Raw genomic sequence first — 20,540 nt, 5'->3', positions numbered from 1 at the left:
TCCATTCCATACTCTCTACCTGTTTCCACTAACTTGTCCATCATGTTCTGTAATTCCTCCTCTGCCTTCGCCAATACTACTAAGTCGTCTGCATACTTTACAGTCTTTATCACTCTTCCTCCAATTTTGAAGTCTCCTGTTCCCTCCAGAGCTTCCTTGGCAAGCCATTCCCCGTACAGGTTAAAAAGAATTGGTGATAAGCAGCATCCCTGTCTTACACCTCTACCTATCTCAACGCTGTTGGTGTCTCCTGAGTCCAGTAGATTAGGTTAGTGTGGGTTAAATTAGTTTTGAATATATGAAAAGTGTGGCTTTTAAAAAAGTGCGATAAATTTATTTCACGGGTAAAAACGGATTTAATACCTCTAAATGCACGTCACAAGAGTTGGCTGAGGATCATGTCTTGTGGCTTTGATTTCGCCGGTGTTGGACGTGTGCGTTCTGCTACCAGGAATTTAGGAAAATAAATGCACTCTACAAACAATGCATGAATATATTGTGTTTTCTGATACGGATATCACTGTATTCCTGCAATTTCTGCAACAACGGTCTGCATGGTGTGATGTCAGTAATGTCAGTTGCAACCGCCCTTCCGCTGACTGTTTTTCTTCTTACTCTGGTTGCCCCGGGATCAAACCCAGTAGCGTGCCCGGTTTCCTTGCGGTTACAGCTTGATATAAAGCTGAAGGATATAAGGAATAATAATTGGTGTAAGGTTTGTCGGCGAGCAAGATTGTCCGACTCTCAGGGATTATACGGGGACTGTGATAGTTGGAGCGGCCGTGGGCCAAGGACGTGAAATCTGTGGGGATGATCAACTGCAGACCACACCGAAGTCACCTTGGAAATATTCCACCTTTTAATTCCTTTCAATAAGTTATGCTGATTTTTGGGCAGCGCGATGATTCGGCTGTTGTATTTGTACTTGTAATTTGATGAATCGAGGAGAAACTGTCTGCTTGCCTTGAAGAACCGAACTTTTAGAGAGCGAGCCCCAACGCAACCTCGCTTTTTATATTCCCGCAACGTAACTGTTTTTGAATTTTGAATTGAATATGACAATCCGATTCGTCCCCCAAAAAGTCACTTATGACGTCGGAAACGTGCCGAACAGCCACATTCAAATTTCATTGGTCCGAGTCGTAGTGGAGCAGCGGTCATCTGGCAATCGTCACTTCACACCTACTAGGGCGCCCCAAACCAACGGTCACTAAACCGAATGTCGGGGGAAGAGACTTTCACACGCCAGGATGGCGCCACTCTCTTTCCCAATGTGATACATTGGACAAAGCCAAAACTTAATAAAATCACTCAAATTTTGATGAAGTGAGGTGTACCAAGTATCATCTAATCACACCTCCTTCGTTGTATGAACCAGATTAGTATGCCAAAGCCTGGTTTACCCCTCATCTCAAGTTTCAGCCCGTTCGGGAATTGAACCACGGACCTGGACTGGCACACAGTGTACTCCAAAGAGTACACCTTCCCAACCTTCTTTTTATCCTGACTGCGCTGGTCGTGAAGTGACGTGGGTGAAATGTCTGACTCAGACTGCAGAAGTTATCTGTGTCTTTACTGATGTACTTTTCGTTTTTGACTTCCCCACCGAGCTGCTACCAATGGCCAATCACCCTTTTCCGGCGGCAATTGTCTTGAAAGTGGAAGAACCAGGGGGTTAAAAGATACTGAAGTAAGGGAACGTGTATGAGACTGAGGGGCAGATTTCTCGGATTAGAGGACTGCCCACCCCGATTCCCCTTCCCACTCGTCTTTATCTGTTTCACCCCCTGGCATAGAACATTGCGTGTGACACTGCAGAGTGGACGATTAGTTCTTTGTGGCAGTACATTGTGTGGCCCAACAAACTGGTCACTGGTCGGATGACCAGCAAGGTACCGGCACGGCTTGAATTCTTTATCCACGCTTGAAGCCGAAGCTTGCAAAATTATTATTTTTAAAAAATATGTGATATTTCAAGTTTAGTTTCTGCCTCAATGAAAAAACAACACATGTCAAGATGATCTGTTTAAAATTTAGTGATTCGTTTGCATATAGTCTTGACGTGTTTGAAACTAGAGAGTGACTTTCAGTCAATATTTTCCCCATTTTTTAGGTAATCGCAGTTCCTCTTAATCTGCTAAATTCTGGTTTATTTAGACATTGCACGTTCCAAAAAACAGATGAGTATTTATGTAGCAGGATACTGAGAAGAAAACTGAACTTGTTCAGTCGAGATCATTTCTACCTCAAAACCCACTCAGTACATCAAGTAAACCCAGAATGCTGGTTTAATGCGAGCTTTGAAATGGATGCTCACAGCGGAACCCTTTACTTACTGCAGCTTCTAACATAATTTTCCTTTCTTGGGCAGGGGGTGAGGTGGAGGATATAATGTTATGAAGTCACAATACTGACTGTGCGTGCCACTGTGTGTGTCTATCTCCTTTAATATTGTGCACTGAACTTGCTATGGTTTTATTTTCGTTTCATAACACAAATTATTATTTTCAGTAGACAAACAGCAGTACATATTATACTGATAGGCCAAAACAATAAATTAATTACAATCTCATTAAAGTGAAAACTCCATGACTCATTGGTGGATCGAACTGGCTCAGAAATGTGTGCAGTGGCGATGTTAAAATTTCAGTTTTATGCTAGTTAATTTGTTACACCGTCAGTTACGTCGCCCTTGATTACCTTTTGTCCGCACTAAAAGTGTTATAATTAATTAATTTTCGGAAAGTAAAGTAGGCAATACGTAGAACAAGTTTAAAGCCCCATAGAGAAAATGTTTAGAAGGGCCACGTATTCTGTCGGACGTTACGAAAGTATGAAAAACTATCGAATAGTTGTTTCCGGTGGGAAGTTCCCGGCCGCGAACTAACGAATTGAGCTGGGTGATCCCCAATCTGTGTTCCGCGTAACCTCGAGATCATGCGTGTGGTTAATCAGTTTACTTAATGGCGAATTCCAGTGTCATGGTCACATTATACTAAGGATAAAGGACACATGCATTCTTTGTAGTGGCGTTAAATGATACATTACTTTCGCGCAAGACGCATGTACACGAATTACCGAAACGATTTGTAATGCCTCTGTGTGTCCAGACAAATTCCGAGATTGTACATTGAAACAGACCACGATCGTCTTCGATGTCCTTACCTACTGAATATTTATTATTAATTTAAACTATCATTTTACGCTAAATAAGTGTTTTTTTCTAAAAATGAGGCAGCTCCGTTGAGTAACCCAAGAAAAAATAATATGTAGGTAACTATAGACAATTTATAATTCTGTAGTAAGTGACTGAACTACCGTTGTAAGTTCTTCTAAAGGCAGTTATTAAGATTGCTGGTAAATCGACAGCAAGTGATACAATAAAGTTGCCGGAAAATTAGTGTGCCCTGATGAAGGTGCATTCATTAGGTGGGAGTTCATCTGCAGTTTCAGTTGTACGTGTGATGGTACTTCCTTCCTCTTAATACCTTATTACGAACCATCTTCGTTTCAACACTGCAGGTTCATATATCAAAATGTATTTATCCGTGTAATTCTCTGGCTCCCTACCACTTCCGAGGCCATGCTGCACACCGCTCTCGTTAATTTGACTCCTCTTCTGTCTTCCTGCACTGTCTGCTCCATTACAAGTCTGTATGGACAGAATAAGGGAAAGCAAGCAAGGCAGGTCTGGCCAAGCATGATAGGCTTTCAACCGCAACGAATTTCGTGAATAGTGAACGTCGAGTTCTGGCTCAATAACCTCAATCTTAATTCCGTTTGCTTACCGATAAATGTTCCCTCACTGGGACAACTGAAAGTGTGAACATGTTTACACAGTACGGCAACTGGAAGACGGGACTGATGCTGGAAAAAAATAATGGTTCCATGTATGAGCAATCTGAGCATCGTTTATTGTTAAATATATAATTTCGGACAATTCTTTTTCTAGCAATGTAAATATTAATACGTGACTGACAATTATGAACAGCAAATCACGACTATCGGCACAATAAACAGGCTATAATGTTTAAGATTTAAAGCTTTTGCGGCCAATTTTCCTAGACGATTCTACTGCGGATATTAATGTTAATGGCATCAGCAACTGAATAACGTATTACACTTGTATAACTTGCTTAAATGTTTTACAACTTACGCTTGAACGTGATGTTTCTCTAGAAAATGGAAATGCTAAAATATAACTACAGAAATAAAGATCTTGTATAGCTGCTGTAAGATTTTCACAGCGGTGAGTATGAAGATTTCTGTCTTCATGAATCGCCCTGATGACGGAGGCAGTATGATCTCTCAAACGTTGGTAAACATCTATCATACTACAGGGTGCAACAACCCAGAAGACAGAAATCTTCATCTTGTATAGCTGTTTGCCAGGTACAAGTCAGGCTGCCTGTAAAGTTAAGGGTAACCCCAAATGTGTAGGAAAGCATCCTTCTTGTTCTTTCCATCTATCGTAAGTCCTACATTTCTTTCCAATAGTCTCTTTATTTTCTTTTGTTCACCTTTTGATTTTTAATTCTTATTTTCGGAGTTTTTGTTTAATAGTTTTACGGTTTATACTTTTCTTCCAAGATTTATTTTAAAGTATAACAACTGCTACACGATGTCTAAATAAGAACTTTGTGGAGTCCCCGTATTGCTGTATCCGACTTAAACTGCTATAAGAACCTTTCAAGGCAAAGTATTGATTTGAAAGTTTGATAGAACTGAAGCAGGGCAGCGACAAATCCAAACGTTACAACTAATTCCATGAAGGAGAGTCCGTGCCGAGAAACTAGCCTGATCAACGAATTAGACTGACGGAACCCGCAGGTTGATTACCGTGCTCAGAAGAGCCCGTCAAAAAATCTTTTCCTGAGTCACTTGAATTCAACCCATATGGTCACGCCCTATCTCTTTCAGATCTATTCCACCCAACTACGTTAGTGTCTGGGAACGTTCCCCACGCACCTCCGTTCATATTTCCCTATTAAAATGTTATGCGTACATGAATCATCCCCTCTCCCACACAACCTCTCTGTTCCTTCTGCCACGATTTGATCATACCAATATCTGATGAAATGTAGGCCTATAGTTTTGAAGCTTCCAGTTTCTCAATCTTTTCAATCTCTCTCTCTCTCTCAGCTCAAGAAAATTTTGCTTCACTTTTATTCTCAAAACACCTTTAATCTAGAGTGAATAAAACCAACAACTATTAACACTATAATGGACACTATTGCCATACGCGTTTCGACCTCAAGAGGTCATCATCAGTGACATCAGGGAAATTAATACATATAGTCAAATGATGACCTCTTGAAGTCGAAACGCGTATGGCAATAGTGTCCATTATAGTATTAATAGTTGTTGGTTTTGTTCACTCTATATTCTAATACACTACACGGTATGCAAAGTTTTAACCTTTAATCTGTTGTTTTCCTTGTACACAAAGATACCAAGTTCATACACAATATGACATTAGTCCAGATAAAATTCCATAAGTGCTTATTTGTTTTTTAATTCAGAAGAAAGTTAAAACTTGCAAAGATTAAAATGTATACAGTATAATTTTCCTTCTTGATTGTATGTTTGTACGCAGTATGCTTGTATGTGTACGCACATGAGTGCGTGGTTGTGTTTGCTTGTACCCATTTGTTAGGGAAAGTGACGAGAAGTAACACCCCCAAATACACTTCACAGCTAATGGACCAATTAAGAGCCAAAATCTATGCCGCTCTATAAGCTCAATTCCAAACCTTGAGAGATTAATTAATTTTTGGGTCTGTTGATTTTTTGACGACTTATTTGCTTTTGGACGCTCTGACAACGCTGTATCAAAATATATAAAATACACAAACGAAGTGTTATTGGAAAAAAAGACTAAAATATTTTAAGGCCATGCGCTGTAACAGGAGAAATGGTCGTGTCTCCAGGTCTGTACCTTTAATTTCATTGAGAAATTCACTGGTGCTAGGACATTCGGAGTCATGTCTTAACTTGTGTTTTCACTTAAAAATTTTGACCTGTAGGCGTACATAATTAATCCTGATATTATTTTGATAACCGCAGTTGCAAAGACACGTATCACTTCCGATTTACAAATTTTCGTTACAACGAACCACATAAATTTACAAATATTTTTTAAATTTATTAGCATAATTTTCGCCACAACGATGATCCAACCTTCGTCCGAGGGTCGACCGCGCGCTTCGTAAGTAACGAATTCTCGACACCATCTCATTGACATTCTTAATTAAAATCTTAATTTTAAAAATAACCCTATAATATATTTGTACCAATTCTTACTTATTATGGTTGTTATACTTACAGTAAATGTTTTAAATCAAGACTAGCGTTTATTCTTTGTTTGCGGAAGTTCTGATGTTTATACTGCAAGTACAGTAACTAATGTACAAAGCAATATTTTTCTTTTATATCGCATATTTTTCTAACGTGTGAAAAATACTGGGTGACACTTCTTGTATTCGGAAACCAGTCATAATTTTTTACATTGAACTAATGAAACTTTCATTTTCGATTTACAAATTTTTTGACGTAAATACGTCTATAAGGAAGGGTCATTCGGCAAAAAAGTGGAACGAAAAAGGGAAACGAAAAAGTGTAACAATGGTTACCTAGGGAACGTCGTCTGTTTACTCAGCATTATTGTTACCTAGGAAACATCATCTATTTACTTAGCATTGTTGTTACCTAGGAAACGTTACATTACATTTCATTACATTACATTAAAATACATTACTTTATATTACATTCAGCTACCACAGACCCATCTTAAGCGTAACTAATTCAAGTTGATTAAGCAATGTCTTAATCGAACTCATCTCAATTGCAAAGCATGTATAAAGGAAATATTTAGAATAAAGCCAATATAAAAACTTCGTTTCCGTATAAACGTATTTACGTCAAAATTCTCCGGAACCGTGGTTCCACTGACAACTTTTTCTTAGTAGTTTTTTCATAAGAATTACGTTCTTCGCAGAGTGAGGGATGAGTTCATGTGATATTAAACTGGAAGAAGGGAAAATTTAACTGCTTTTATCACACAATCGTGTAGTGCAATATCACGTTTTCGAGGATCTCAGCAATATCTTTTTCTGCTCCGTACAATAAAGCTGCCGAATTCCTTAGAGACAATACCAATGCTTCAGCGCTGACCTCTGAGGATGAGCTGCGGTCAGCTGTCTCCCATTGACGCTGGTATTTGCTGTGAAGAACTCATTGGTTTCCTCCGTCTCGTTCCCGCATATACGTTTAGTCGGAAGACAAATTCAATGACAAGGGAACAACATGTTTCTACTACCCGTTCGTATCCTGTCTTGTGTCCGCTGTTGGAAGAATGAAGAAGCAGCAAAACAGTTTATTTCTTTCTTTTGGTTAAAGGGATATTTCGTTCGTCATTCGCACAACAAAAGTATACTTTCATGGATTCTGAACAATGTTCAGACAGACTGTTAGAAAAATTGACAGGCACGTCACAATATTTTAGAACAGATTTCTTTTAGTCACGCTCTCTGGGTCACTTTTTAGTATTCACACCAACTCAAAAATTTTCAAAATTGTTTTGCTTTCTTGTTTTAAGAGGCCTCTTAATTGAATGATATTCCATCCAGGGAGTCTTGATAGATTAATTTCTACAGAAATAATTCAGAGTAGGTGCTGGTCAGTGATCTGAATACGTAAAGTATAAAAAGAAAACTTTCATATTACATTTAAAAATTTAACACACAGGGTCACTCTGGATTTCGGTCAATACATCGGTTACTCCACCTAAGATTACAGGTTTCTCTCCCAAACGAATGTGAAAATACAGTTCGTCCGCTGGCAAATTTAAAAGCGACTGTCTCTTCCCGGCTCTCGGCAGAAATTGCATGAATGAACCGCCAAGCGCTAACAGCACTTGCCATAAAATTATGCACACAACAGTGCTACTGTATGTTAAGTTCTAGTTATTGTTGTGTTTGTGGATATGGTTACATTGCTACTGAGTAGTGTGTATCTGTGTATGAATAATATGTGTGAAATGTGATTCCGCTATAAAGTATCGGAGAAACTTTCGCCGTAAATTTCGCGGGCTCACAATTCTAAGCAGAATGCTAATCTACGCGAAAACAATTCTGTTAGGTACGCCATGCCAACGTGGAAAATTGTTCACGCAGCTCACAGAGGAGTCACGGTCGAACGAATGATTTTATCAGGACTCAGCAGCGCAGACGATTTTTTGACGGATTGGGATTGGATGTTTGTTTAGCGAGTAATAAGTCGTGTCTTATAGCCAGCACGTTTGTCTGATCTTATTCGTGATTTTAATTTATTTGATAATTTGAACAAAATAATTTACAGAAATAATCCTCACACGGAAAAAGAGTTAAAGGAAATCAAAAGAAGTGTAATTTTAGAAGTTAGTGTGGGATAACTACTTCTGGTATATTTAAAAATGTTTAAATGGAAAAGAAAGTGCGTGCATGTAAGGGTCAGGTTTTAAGTACCTCTCATAAAGTAGGTAAGCAGATTTTTTTTTGGAACAGTACTTGAATCATATCGTAAAAGCCTTGTAGTACTTAACGGTGAGATATGCAGTTTCTGAAAGAAGCCAAGAGTTGACAGTTGCGTTTAACTTTGTTAGTGGACAGACAGTAACATCATAAGCCCATAAACGCACGTTCTCAGAAAACTTTGCAAGAAAGGGTTATTTTTAACAAATTCTTTGTTAAAAACGTAGTATAACAGTTGGTGACCAGGTGCATCTGTTGCAGGTAAATTCCTAACAGGTCATATCATTCAACTTAGTTACTAAAGCGATATTGACTCTATTCGATGCTCTGTGGCATGTGAAGAATTTGGGGAATCCTGATTTGTTTCTAAACTCTATTGAGAATCAGGATTTTCAGTCTGACTGAGGAATAAAATTTAAATGAAACACGCATATTCACGTGGTTACAGACTGAAAAGCTAGCCATTGAAGCGCGAATAGTTTACTGAATCGTAACAAAACGACAACTTGGACCTCACAATTTTCCCTAGGCTAGGATGGCGGGCCAAGATAATACACAATCTTGCACACAAACAGAGGTTTATAACAACCCTCTTCCCGTTGGAATCCAGAGCTAAGGTGATGTTACAAAGCGTACTGTGTTGTTTGCCCCCCCCCCCCCCTCCCGGTCATGGCGAAATGAGGAAAAACATTTTCTGTGAGACAAAACCCACTAACAAACCAAGTTTCTAGGGAAGAATGAGATTCATAGAGACACATTACGCGCTGTATAAATAGGGAGTTTTGGTGACATTGGTACTGCGTACTACGTTTCAAGAAATATACCATAGGAACAGCCAGTTTAGAATACATTTGGAGCCAGCTCTGTACGTGAAAAACAAAATGTTTATGCATGCCGTGTACGCCACCAAATGCAGCGTGGCGGACAATGCTTAGCGATCCATCATTTAAGTGAGGTTCACGGTTTCGATCGGTCCGAGAGTGGCTAATATTGTAGGGTTTTCTACTCATCCTCTCGAAAACTCCTGATAAATATCGCGATTTTACCTTAAAATAGGCCACCATCTTCTCCCGCATCAGTTTAAGCTTTAATCATCTTGCAATTTCTTGAAAGGATGTAACATTTAGCAAAACGCCTGAAAGGTGATTACACAATATCTTGAAGTAGGTCACAACCCCGTTCTATTTCTTACTTTCAAACTCATCATTCATAATCGCACAGTAGTTTGACGCTTTTTTGCCTGAAAATTGACACGGAGCCTTGTAAATAACAGAACAACAAGAAGATTGCTGTCTCCTGGGTTGTTGTGCCGTGTAGTCTGGTAGATGTTCACAGACGTTTCAGAGGTACGTGATGATGGAGGTAGCAAAGACCTTTGAAAAATCGGTAAACATCTACCAGACTACACGGCGCAACAAACCAGAAGACAGCAATCTTCAGGCTCACCGCCGTGAAAACCTCAAATCCTAAACAGAAAAGCAACTTCAAATGTGACTCCTGTTTCTAAACCATTTCCAATTCATCATTCGTAATCACAATTACATCCGACAAAATGAAAATACTTATTTACTAACTTTAGAAGCAAACGCCCAGATATACTCTGCAACAAAAAATAAAAAATAGTCAATAAATCTAGATATTGGGTAATTATTTAAAACCAGTAATAAACTAGCGGTTAGGCCTATGAGCACTGATTATTGTTGTTATTAATATTCATTATATTATTACTCAACAATGATATACATGTCCAATCACACAAGCTCATATTATACAGAAGGAAGAGAAGAAAGCTATCTAGCACAATTATTTATTTTTATTTAGTGTTCTGTCTGACGACAGGTCCATATGAACAGGATCCTTCCATCCTTTTCTCGGACTGGGACCTGTTCATATACGTTCTTGGCAGATGATCCAGAAGTGGTTTGCCATTGCCTGCTTCTGTGTGTGAATGGAGTAATTGTTGGGATGCCACGGAGGAAAACTCCGTGTTGCCTAGACCACCGCCTTGCCCAACACAAGTTATAAATTCGGGCACCGCCGGGAATCGAACCCGAGACCCCAGGATTACAAGGCCAGCGTTCTAACCGCTAGACCACAGTGGCGTTAATGTCATGTAAGGTAAGGTTATTATTATTATTAGTGTTCTGTCTGACGACAGGTCCATATGAACAGGATCCTTCCATCCTTTTCTCAGACTGGTACCTGTTCATATACGTTCTTGGCAGATGATCCAGAAGTGGTTTGCCATTGCCTTCTTCTGTGTGTGAATGGAGTAATTGTTGGGATGCCACGGAGAAACCGGGGAAGCCCCCGGAGGAAAACTCCGTGTTGCCTAGACCACGGCCTTGCCCAACACAAGTTATAAATTCGGGCACCGCCGGGAATCGAGAAATATTTTCATTATTATCTCTGTTCGAAAAATATCTTGGAAACAGAAATAATTTTTATGAATAACAATACGTCTGCTACATAAAGAAAGCAAATTTTTAGGCTCAGGAACATCGAAGTTTCTACTGCCTGCTCTAAGAGAGCGCCAGTGATGTGTGCTTTTGCCATTGGCTCCTTATTGTTACTACGAAGTTGATCTGAGATACGTGACTACACGTTTTGAGGAAAACAAATAACGCGTATGTTAAAGTACATGAAATAAATGTGTAAGTTAAAAGTTATGGTGGATATGTAGCTGAAGTCAACGGTCAACTTTAGGTCTCAATTTTGATGTTTTCCGTTAAGAATTTTAATCCGACATAAAATTGAAAATATTTACTCAAAAATGTAGGTACTTCCAGACAGAAGAAAGTATTCGCTGAGCTTGCAAACAAAAATAAGTGTCTAATTTTGTTTATCTAGTAACAGTATATCATTTTGGAAAGTGAAATTTTAAATACATCTCGACTATTTGCGTCAATTTATATTACTTCAATGCCATGTGGAAATGGATTCATAGACAATGCGAAATTGTTAGTTAGACTAAATATAAAAAAAACACTTATACTCCAGGAAGAGAAACAAAGCTTTATAAATACATATTGATTCTATCAAATAAGCAGCACCATAATATCTAATATACTATAAATACCCAGTATAGTATATAAACACTTATGACACGTCATTTATCAAAAATGTTTTATTCATTTTTAGATTTCTACATTACATATGCTCACTATTAATAGATAATGTGTAATATTTTATTTAATCATCTTACGGTTTTATATTTATATATTTCTATGTGTCTGTCGTCTTTTAACCTGCCACATTATGTACTGAAAACATATTTTTACTAACACTTAATTGTGCCATATTACGATGGTACGATAAATATTAGCAACTCTGATTATATCAACAGACTGCGACAAATGTTTTGTTACGTGTAGTAAGAAAACTATAATAACGTCAGCACAGTACGTGATAAGTAGTTCTATCTGAGGAATCGGCAAAGTGGCACAAAACAAGTAATAGAGAAAATACTGACATGAAATAAGTAACATTATTTGGTTTGAATGTTGTTTGCAGACTAAAAATAATATAGAAGATTAATTCAGGTATCTGCTACAACGAAAGACTGCCTTATTGCCCAAATGTAGCCAAAGGCGACCCGGAAATTTCAAGATCTGCAATTAAAATCATAGATGAACGAAACTGCGAAGTTTCCAGTAGGCTTTTTGCGGTCATTAAGATAACGATAGCATATTAATTTAAGAAGCAGTTCGCATAACAATTGTCACATTTTGTTAAGACAATGCCCTAATTGTCCATAACATATTGAAAGTAACTTGCTGCAGCAGAGCTTGGACTGTATGCAAATGAAATGGTAGTAGAACCACGGCGGCAGAAATGAAATTCACGAGAACAGCAGACTACAGTCACTTGGGCTATAAAAGTAACTTAGATATTACGAATAAATTAACGCATAATTACAAAAGAATTTCAGAGCTAAGTAAAAAACCGTGTTGTTCGAATACCCTCTCAGGAATCTTATTCCACATTATTCATTACCAATCAAATCGGCGAAGATCTTCCGGAAGGTTCTACATTGAAACGTAACAGGCCACTGGGCATAAGATGTGGAAGACTTAGGATATTCTTGAACAGTAAGTGAATCATAACTCAAGCTTCAGTGAAGCTAATACACTCCACCACACATCTCATATGTTCCGTTTTAACAACTTTGGAACACATGAATTCCTGATGGATAAGTTCATATGCTCTTCTTGATAAGCTCACAGTCGTTCAGCTAGTCAAGAAAATTCCCGTCTTTTATGGTAGCAGTACGTTCGTCACCAAATTCACAAAAGCCCACCAGGTGTCCCCAGCGTAAGCTGGATTAGTCTTATTCAGATCCTCAACCAGTATTTCTTTAACACCCATTTTAATATTATCCTTCTGTCAACGCCTATATCTCTCAAGTGGAACGATTCCATTAAGCTTTCAGACTAAAATTTGGATGATCTCATGTGTAATTTAAATATAGTATCGTGCTGTGATCATACAAACATGCTTGATTTTCTCAGTAAGATTTGAAAGTATCTTTCTCTTCAATTTGTCTTATTAACTGAAATTTAATTTAATATATTCTGTTGCTAATATACTGACGTGAAATATCTTGTTGTTTTAGGATAAATCGTTTCCAGTCTTGCTATCCGTCAACTTAACACACACATGTGTGTGCATTATCCAGTTTATTTTCTCACTCAATAGACTTACAGGTTCAAAAGTCGAGATAGACACATGGAAGCATGAAATTATACTGCAAAAATAATAATAATAATTATTATTATTATTATTTTTATTTGAAGCAATGAAGTCGACAGTTAAAGATTTGAAAAATGTGGACAGGGCCACCAGAAATATGATGACCATGCACCGAAGTTTTCACCCCAAATCTTCCGTCCAACGCATATACCTCCCGCGTCATCTTGGCAGTAGAGGTTTCTTGGGTCTGGAGAATCTTCACAACAGGATAGTTCTGGGCACAGCTCATTCCATCGTTAGTAGCTCTGATCCCATCTTGACATTCGTATGTTCGCATGAGTCTGCGGGTGTAAGGGCGTTTATATTTCTGGCGGCAAAGAGAGCAGCAAACGACCTCGGATTTGACTTTGACATCAGCTCAGATGGACGGCGAAAACAGTTGCCCCTCTTGACACTGACGTCAGATCAATTCAAGGCACTGTTAAGAATGTTGAGCAAACTTTGTTGCTCAAGCAACATGCAGATAAACATGCATGGGGCCTTCTTCAAAAATGTAGAAAAAGTGGGCTTGTCAAAAGACCTGACGTTCGCCTTTCTACGGTCGGCTGGACTAAAGTCTGAAACCGAGGGTTTCATCTTACCGTGCCAAGATGGTGTGGTAAACACACTTGTGTACCGCCGAATGGTGATGGGTGTGGGGGTAGCAGATACTCTCTGCAGGGCATGCCGAATGCAACCAGAGACGCTGATGCATCTTTTGTCGGCATGTAAACATTATGCCAGCTGCGCCTACATTCATCGACATAATGCTGCTTTACGTATACTCTATTACCACCAGAGGCACTTTTACGCCATAGATAAGAGCCCCGCACGCGCAAAATGAACCCACGATTTTCGACTTTCCGGATTCGACACGTGTCCATAAACGGGATCATATCTCAGAGACTAATTATCCGATCCGAGTGAACCAAGTGTTGTTTTGAAGAGGAGTGTATTTGTTACAATTCATCCTGCCTTCCAAGTGTGCATCTCAAAACTCAAAAAGATACGAGGCTATGGATTTTAAAAAGTTTGAAAATTTCCCGATTTTCTTAAAATGTCGCGATATATGAGGGCAAAGTAAAACCAGAATTACAAAATTCGGGCACGAATGTCTAGAGCATAAAATTCCAAAGAGAATGACACCGAAAACGCCGGGCCCGGACCCAAAACCAACGCGCAGTACTGCCGCGAATATAGGGAACGTAAGCGTGCTCTGACAACTCAGGCGGCATCTCACGAGCCTGGGTCAAGTATGGATGTGTACCAATTAAGAAATAATCATTTATAAAAATGATTATATTTACAATATCGTTAAGTTAAACTATTAATTATTAACTAATATTTTCGTTAAGAAAAAATAATATAAAAGAACATTTATGAATTTTTTCTTCATATGTAATAGAAAGGTATAGTTCGATAGATGAAATTTTGAATTACCGCTCGTATTGATGGGCGATTTCAACACTAGTGACGAAAATTTAGAACTCTTACGTGCATACCTTTAGGAATTCTTTAAACTTGTACTAGTGAATGATTTGGACAAACCAACCACGCAAGGGAAAACTTGTATAGATTTGACATTTGCAAGAGGTATTCAAATAATATCAAAGCCATCTGTATCCTACTTCTCATACCATTATCCTGTATTCAATAAATGTAAGTTGCAAATGAATTAAACCATTCAAAACAAAATATTTGTTTAATTTCAATATACTATACACGATTGACCTTTTCACGAAAATAACTGCGGCAGTGTCCGACACTGCCTATCAATTTTTTTTGAGACGCCATAATATTTGATCAGCCGGTCAATATTCCACGTCTTACATTTGCCCGGAGCGGTGTGAAAGGGTGTACGTCCTAAAAGTTCAGGAAAAGGAACGTAATGTTTAGTAACTTGTGACAAACCATGTTTGTAGACTTAAAAAAATATGTGTATAAATATTATTAAAACGGACACATGAACTTATGGCTGAAGTGGTGATTTTGCTAAGTTAGTGTTAACAGAAAGTACAGGCAGTAATGTAGCAATCATACTTCGGTTGTAATTTTCAGGCTTATATCCCTTTCCATAGCACCATGGCTATAACCTGAAATTTCCCATAAATTCAGTATACTCTATCCCAGCTGACTTCCTTAATCTAAAGTTTGGGCTTCAAGGTATTTCGAATAAAATTTAATGTGTAATTCTTGTCTCTCCCATGTATGCTACTTGTTCTACCCATTTGTTACCCTAATACGGTATATTATAGAGTACAAATTATAAAGCTCATCAATGTGAAATGTTCCCTCTTAGTTCCGAATATTTCCCTTTTGACTCTGCAGTGAACATCTTTGATCTATGCTTTTACCTAATTGCGAAAGACCAAGTTTTACACTTCTTCCAAACATTACGTAAAATTGTATTTTTGTATATTTTAATGTTTATCTTTTAAATACGACACGTGAAAACATAAGATTCTTGTCCAAATGGTAGCAAGAATATATTTGCCTTCCTGTATATAAATGTTTATGATGATATGAAGTTAGCATCGAGGTAGTATCCAAAGGCTGAGATGTCATGTCGAGTTTTACAGCCCGAATGTTATAAACGTTATGTATGGGAGTCATATTGGGCTGCCAAGAAATTTCGTAGCTCACCAGGCAATATTTCTTCTTGTCCCGGTAAGTGGAGGAGTGTTGCATTCCAGAGCTGATGTTCAGCAGAACGACACCATTTTACTGGGAATGGCGGACAAGGCGATAGCAGAGCTAGACAGGAATTCCATGGTGCATACACGTGGCAAGTTACGCACTCAGCAGGAATGACCCTCCAGGGGCTTAAATTCACATGATAACAAACATGTTTTATATCTTGCTTGCGCCTTTTGGAATAGGCTTCCATCTTTTGTAACATGAGGACTGGACTAGTGTAACTTTGTCCATCAGTTCCTAGTATTAATAATCGGAAATGATGCAATTACCCCTAACCAGTTTATAAAGCCATTTAATAATTCTTTAAACGAATCTGTAGTTGTAATCACAATTCTCTGTTAAGCGTTACAGGTTTCGGATTAGATTCTGTTTTGACGTAAATTCGTCTATATGGAAGGGTCAGTGTCATTCCGCAAAAAAAGTGTAACGAAAAATGTGTAAGATGGTTACCTAGGAAATATCAACAATTTGTAAATATGGACTGACAACAATGGTCAGCTTGTATGTATTGTTATGTTACCTAGGAAACGTCATCTGTTTACTCTGCATTGTTGTGTTACATTACTGCCGTCATCAATCTGCTTTCGATATTGCGGAAAGAGTTGAGCTCTGATTCGCTTGTACAAGAAGTGCATCGTAGACTAGATAATTTTGTGCTGGTAAAAATGTTTTAGAATATCACAGGTACTTATCTTATATAAGAATTAGTAAGAAATCTATTATTGCGTTAATTTGTTGCGTCATACTATGTACAAGATGGATGACATTGAATCTAAAAGACTCCATAACGCAGAATATATGAGACAGTACAGAAAACGTAAAAAATAGAAGTATTAAATAATGAACTCCAGAGTGTATGGTCAATGGTGAAAAAGTTTTAATTGTAACCCTGTATATTTGTAACCGTACACCTATTGATGATTGTAAGAGACTTATTTTGAGTCATTTGAGACACAGAAAATCCTAATACAGTGCCGATAATATTGACAGGAGATTTTAACATTGTTTTAAAGAAGGAGGAAAATCAAAGTTTTGTCACATTTATGGAGGAAACGTTTGGCTTAATGTTGATGTCAAATCCTCAATGTAGTACTACTAGATCAAAATCTTGTATAGGTATGGTGTTTGCACGAAATGTTGATACTCTAAAGTGCACAAATTTTTATAACATATTTCAGCTACCACAGACCCATCTTAAGCGTAACTAATTCAGGTTAAATAATCAATGTCTTAATCAAATTATCTACTCAATTTTAAAGCATGTATAAAAGGAATATTTAGAATAAAGCTAATATATAAACTTCCTTTCCGTATAGACGTATTTACGTCAGATTCTCCGGAACCGTGGTTCCACTGTCACTTTTTTATTTGCACCAAGTCCATAAAGTGGGAAAATTACAGAGAGACCGAGGTTGTTCTAATTCGACCATATTTTTATTTTAGATGCTACGGAATAGATTTTGAAGGTGTATGAGAGAAAGGAATGTAGAAGGGAGGTTAGTATTAAAATGTAGCTAAGAAATAGGATATACGAATGTGTACTGGATTGGATTCATCTGGCTCAGGACAGAGTCCAGATGCTGGCTCTTCTAAACACGGTAATGAACATTCAGATCACAAGAAAGGTAGGAACTTTATTTAGTAACCGAGAGACAAGAAATTGACGTTAATAAGTTGCCTGGTTTCATATAGGGCGGGAAATATCTTTACTAGCTGAGCGACTACGAAGCTGTTAGCTTTTCAAGAAGAATTCTGCTCCATGAAAATAATTATGTAAATTGTTTATAAAATAGAACACTCATTTTTAATAATTAGAAATTCAGCAGCCAGTACATGTGATTTACGATGTTATCTAGGAATATGCAGAAAATCCTTCTTGGGGAATATGAAATTAGCATTCCTTGCTATACAAGCATGGCTATGTTGATTGTAGAGCATACATAAAATGTTGCTTTCATGTTAACTCCTCGTTAAAAATGAGTATTAAATTCAGAAATTGACCTAAGTACAGATAAGGCGAAAGTTTAACTTTTTTACAATATCCCGTTGGAGGAAAAGTCAGGACTGGAAACAATGTGGAGAGTGATTACTGCACATCCTTACATTGAAACATCCCCTTACAAACTGTAGCAGATCTCAAGAACGGGTCATCAAAGAATAGAAGCCAGGTCTGTTACGCAAGACGTTCTCTCGTGCTAGCTTTATTGACTACGAACCAAATACGAGGTTGGAGAGCACTTGGCTACCGTCATGATGAAGTTCTCAGTATCGATTGTAGGAGCTTGTTCATAATAGAGAGAAACCGTCCTGAAGCTCCTTCTACCCGATTGCTTTGATTGCTAGGTTGGCTTCACTGGTTGAACTGACTCGCGATCACTGCTCGATCCTACGCATAAACACTGACTTGGCACCCGTGTGCCTCGGACCAAAATCAGACTGTGGCTCAGCGGTAAGTATGTGTAAATTCTTTTAAGCGTTCAGTAATATAGAGTACGTTTTTTAATTTTTTTCTTACATTCTTGTTTCCTTATTTTGGTTCTCAGAATAAACAATGATTTATTTATCTAAAATGTGTTCCTTTCATAGGGTAGTTGTAGGCAGAACTATACATACCACCTATTTATAACTCTGCATGTCGTTTTCAGAGTCCATTTATGGGCTTTATTCGGTTCTAAAAATCAAGGGCAAAGATTTCCCCAAATATCATCAAAATAGGTAATATGGTGTGTTTTCTTGAGAGAAAAGGATGCAAATTTCAATATTATTTTGACGAATTTTGCACTAGATTTTTAATCGACTGATATTGTATCAGAGTAATAACATATGGATTTTTTCCGTAGTTAGGAAGAAATGTTTATAATTTAGAAAATCTTAGACTTTCATATACTTTTCTTTTTGACTTTCGCTTGAGAGCTGAAGAAGTGGAGGACAAGGCAATAAAATATAAATGAGAACTGACAATAGTGTGGTAAACCTAGGAATTTTACTTCCATCCTCAGTTTCTATATAATTAATATGCAAGCAAATCGTCATCAAATGGGTCTACGGATTATTATTATTGTTTTTATTGTTGTTCTCAGAGTCTCTATTTGATATTTCGGAGACGTTTCTTTGTTTAATGGTTACTCTTTAATTAAAAACTATCATTCTTCTAGATCGAAACCAGCTGAAAGTCATTTGAATAAAAATTTTCTTCGATGTTAACCATCGTCTAGTAAATAAAATATAAAGCGTAAAACGACGTTTCGAAGATGGGGCTCTATCTCCAGCTGAAAGTGTTTTCTGCATGAACTGTGAAATATTTACAAAAGAAAAATGTTACTCTCAATTATGTGTCATAATAATTTCATTTTGCAATCAATCAGAGATTAATTCTAATCAGAAAAACTGGCAAATATTTTTCCTCTCTCACCAGTATTGCCAACTCTGATTTGTGTCGCTCGGATGACAACAATATTTATAACAACATTTCGAAAGAAGCTGATGTAAAATATACACAGTGAAGCCTCTATCCATCTTTCCCTGAACTATCGTTTCCCCGGATGCATATTCTGGTTTGTTCGGTCCCTGATAAGTCAAATATAAAATAATGTTACATTTCCTCGCTTCTAGAGTTCCTCGCGTTTCATTGCAGCAACATCTCAAAAATCATAGTTCTGGCCCACAATTTTCCCGCACTGATCACGAAATTAACGCAATGATTTTAGAATTTAAAATGATTAATCTACAGATAGGTCAATATCGAATGACGCGCAGCGAGCTTGCCTCATGCGGGGTCGACACTATTAATGCGTTGTGAGTCGATCTCGAAACGAGCGGAAGCAGTGAGAAAGGAGAAGACGAATGAGAGCCCATAATGGGCGAGAGTTTGACGACGCACAAGCCGCATTCGTGTAAAAAAGAATTCGTTCTTTTATGAATACAATATTTATGAAGGTGATGAGGAAAGCTCTGTGAATATGGAAAAGGATCTGTTTCTCCTAATGTAAAGTCATCCATTAAAAACTATTTTGGAAAAAATAAGTAACTTTGAAACAGGTTTTGTGTGTATTGATTTGAATATGAAAAAGTGAAAAATGCACTATTTTAATTGTTAATGCTTTCCCGCAAGTATCGTCTTCCCGTATTCATCGTTTTTATTTCTCTCCGTCTCAAAAATGACCCTTCTAGGTTTCACTATATACGTTTTTGGACAATCCTGCGCCTATATTTCTGAGCAAGAAGAAGTTACACAGAATCATGTCTTCAAAGGAAATATATTTTTTATTTTCTACTTTCTGGATGCGCTGCTATACCGTTTTGGAAATGCCTGCTCTGTCATGTACTTATAAGTTGAAAACAGAAAATAAGAAGAACAATCTATAATTTATTGGTCTTATAGAGTCAGTCCACCAATTGCTACATTAACCCATAAATAGATTTCGTAATTTACCTAACTAACTAAATAACTAGATGGCTTAGGGTAACAGATGGTTCAACGCCGAATTAACAAAAACCCTCCTCCGTCTCTGTTCGGGGCCAGCAATTCCAGTCGCTTTCAAATAATATCTGCCATAGATGCCGCTTTACTTTATCCTCTCATCTACGTCTAGGTCTCCCCAG

At 37.7% G+C, this 20,540-nt stretch overlaps 1 long non-coding RNA gene across 1 annotated transcript; it reads left to right on the top strand.

Moving 5' to 3' along the window:
- Positions 1-16,512: 16,512 nt before the first annotated feature.
- On the top strand, positions 16,513-18,530 carry LOC110827528 (uncharacterized). The gene is made up of 3 exons (XR_002542378.2): positions 16,513-16,622; positions 17,382-17,434; positions 18,282-18,530. It is a non-coding gene; the product is annotated as an uncharacterized LOC110827528 (long non-coding RNA).
- Positions 18,531-20,540: the final 2,010 nt, after the last annotated feature.

The sequence above is a fragment of the Zootermopsis nevadensis genome, unplaced genomic scaffold (genome assembly GCF_977971745.1).
Source record: "Zootermopsis nevadensis isolate Lab colony 2312 unplaced genomic scaffold, Znev_1.0 Znev_ptg000006l, whole genome shotgun sequence".
In the NCBI taxonomy this organism is placed as follows: domain Eukaryota; kingdom Metazoa; phylum Arthropoda; class Insecta; order Blattodea; family Termopsidae; genus Zootermopsis; species Zootermopsis nevadensis.
Note: the sequence above shows the minus strand (reverse complement) of the source record. Positions and strands in the feature narration are given on the sequence as shown.